Source organism: Frankliniella occidentalis, unplaced genomic scaffold, assembly GCF_000697945.3.
Source record: "Frankliniella occidentalis isolate FOCC.00 unplaced genomic scaffold, Focc_3.1 Scaffold71, whole genome shotgun sequence".
Taxonomy (NCBI): Eukaryota; Metazoa; Arthropoda; class Insecta; order Thysanoptera; family Thripidae; genus Frankliniella; species Frankliniella occidentalis.
In genome coordinates, this window is record NW_026267201.1 from 111067 (window position 1) to 114102 (window position 3036).

General features: G+C 49.2%; 1 protein-coding gene across 1 annotated transcript in view; it reads left to right on the forward strand.

Annotated features, from left to right (window-relative positions):
* LOC113217444 (dopamine D2-like receptor) overlaps positions 1-3036 on the forward strand; it is a 223605-nt gene that overhangs the window by 85450 nt on the left and 135119 nt on the right. The window lies entirely within an intron of this gene.

Genomic DNA, 3036 nt, shown 5'->3' on the forward strand with positions numbered 1-3036 from the left:
CATTTATTTTTTTGGCAGAAATGGAAACTTGGTGGTCTTACCTTTCCATCAAACCCATAGAAGTTAAATTTTGTCAACGCATAATGGATTTGGAGGCGACAATAGTGAAATACGGCACAATGTCCGAATTTAGGGCGCAAGTCCGAATTTAGGAACAATGACTGTACATAAAAAATTATGTGAACTTCTTTGAGTTACAAGAATTACAATAACAGCCATACGCAACAACTTTCACTTAGCATACGTAAATTGCACATAGAAAAGTAAACGTATGGTTGAATATGATTTTCTACGTCAGGTAGTGATGTTTAACTTTTGTTACATCCAGAAGTCAGAATAATTTTATCATATAAATATTTTCTGTATTTGTTACTTAGCTACAGTATATTGAAAAACTTACTGAAACTCGTTCGGAACAACTGTTATTGAAAATATGTTTGTTAAATAGAAAGTCACTTAAAGTTATTTTCAGTGTAATCCCTGTTTGCAGCGCTGTGGCTGTGCGATTATCCGGTGCTCGCTTCGCATGTTTTTCGCTGGTCGTGCTCGCCGCTATGCACATAGGGCCAGCAATGTATTACCCTCTCGATCGCTTGGATATATATTTTTGATGTATGTTTCTTCCTGCGTAGCGTGGTGGAGCGGGTAGCTTCTGCGACGGCCGTGCGGGGAAGAAGGTGCGCGATGTTGTGTTTTATATAGGCAGATGTGGTTCAATAGGGTGCCCTCTTCCCCCTCCCTGCCTCCTTACCCCTTAACCTACTACATTGAAATTCTACTCTCGCCGTCGACCCTCAAAACGGGGTTAGGTTGGGACTGACAGAGGCCTGGCCCCGGCGGCTGGGATGGGACGGCGGGGGGCTCGTGGGAGTCCCCTCTCCCAGCCCCCACCCAACCCCCGTCCCTCACCCCCACGAGGCACTCAATTTACGAAACAACACGACATGCCGCACAATAGGAATTCGCGGAGGGCTCGCCTCGTGCTCCGGGGGCGGCGGCGGCGCGCCGGCGCGGAGCCGAAGATGAAAGGGTTCGCCTGGAGGGGTCAGGAGTGTCAGCGCCCGGGCCTCGGCCGGGGCCCCGACACAATCTGCGGGGGCAAACACCCAACAGCACCAGCCGGCACTTGTTTCGCCGTCGCGCCGTGGTGGGAGGGGGCAGCTCCGCTCTAAATGACCGGGGGGGACTTTATTTGCACTAATCTCTGCGCAGATGAGGACTTTAGCTTACGCGTGCCCGTTCACTGCAAATCGCTTGCCAACTATATAATGTGTGTTGTTTATGAACGGAATGTGTTGCTACCAAAATTAACCACACTTTTTTCTCTGTACATTTATAGCAAAGTAATACCAAGTAGATTTCGTTGTGAACCCGAATAGCACAAGTTTCACTAGGGGTCAAAATGAAACCAACATCTGTTGTTTATTATTAACAGCTGTATCATTTCAAAAATGCTTGATTTTCTAGAAATACTTTTAACAGTTTGTGTTCGTACTTCAATAAATAGCGGTGCTCCAAAATTCTTTGCAAGCTGCAAAGAAAATCGTTTTCAATACGAACCTATTCTTTGCTATTTACAGTTAGTGGTAACAATTAAAACACATGGCCTTTTCTTCAACTCTGTTATACCTGACCGCCCTCAATAACAGGCTTGGAGCAAGCACGCATAATTCCAGAAATTAGTAGCAGAAAAGAAAATCCATGGCAATTTGGAATAACGCTCATTGTTCCAAACAACAAGTCGGTTACTTTGAATGTGAAAATATGCATTAAATAGCGTTCTCTGTTTTTGTGTGTTACACTATCACCTGCGGAGTAAGCTTTTAAGACGTAGGCTTTGCGCCTTGCCTTGTTTTCTTTTGCTTTCCTCTCAGGCCCGCTGCTACTTCCTCCTCCATGCACTGACCCTTTTACGGACAAGCGCTCTGAGTGCACGCCGGCTCCTATGTTGCAGCCCCCGCAGGCCCCCCTCTCCATTCCCTCAGGACCAGAGCGGCAAGCACCAGGGGTTTGAGCGCCCCCTTCCCCCCTCCCTCCCACATCCGCTACCCCCAGTCCGTAGCCGGTGGTCCATTCCCAGGGGTAATCACCGTGTTTGGTTCGGCCCTGCCGCTCAATACCTGCTGCTGCGAGCCTGACCAGCCGAAATGAAGTCTTTGTGTGGCGTCTTCCTGTGTGGACATACGGTGCGCGCGCGCGCGCTTGTCGGCGCCGAGAGCGAGGCATTGGAGGGGGGAGCGTCGGGGTGCGCCCGGGCGCACTCACCGCGAGAGAGGACGGGGATGGGAAGGTCCTCAACCGACCAACCCCACCGCCCCATCAACACGACAGCCTACTCTCACCCCGCTCATACGCTCTCTCTCTCTCTCTCTCTCTCTCTCTCTCTCTCTCGGAGTCCTACCCGGCAGGCTGCCGCCAGCTGAAATAACAAACAGGCGAACAAGGCTGTGTTATGCAGTCGATGCGCCCCCCTCTTTTCCTTCTCTCGATATTTTTGCAGCGAACCCTTTACTACAGGTTTATGAAAGAAAGAGATATGAACAATGGAACTAAAGTGTCAGATCATCGCCTCAACATGTCGTTCTACCTTACATTATGCAGTTACACTGTAAAACTCTCAAAACGCTAGAACTGTTGTGAGAAATTTGGTTGACTCTGGAAATTTGAAGATTGTAGTATGTTGTTCCGCACTCTAAATTAAGTTCCTTCCCACAAACACTAAAACAACGTGTATCACCCCTGAAAAGGTGTTCAGGAGCTCCTTTGATTTTCCAGTGTACCCGGTCGCAAACGGCTACAGGCACATCCTTACGGAATCCCCCTTCCCCCTGGTATCCAACTTATCTACACTGCTCGTGGTCACTTGGTGGCTGGCTGCGTCTACAACTTCGTCGTACTTTCTCTTCCTGCCTTGCCCTCTGCACGGCCGTACGCGGCACCCCAGGGACTTTGGACGTGTCCCTTCTTATTCCGCCCCAGGTGACTCGTCTTGATGTTCTGGGAAGAGAGAGAGAGAGAGAGAGAGAGAGAGAGAGA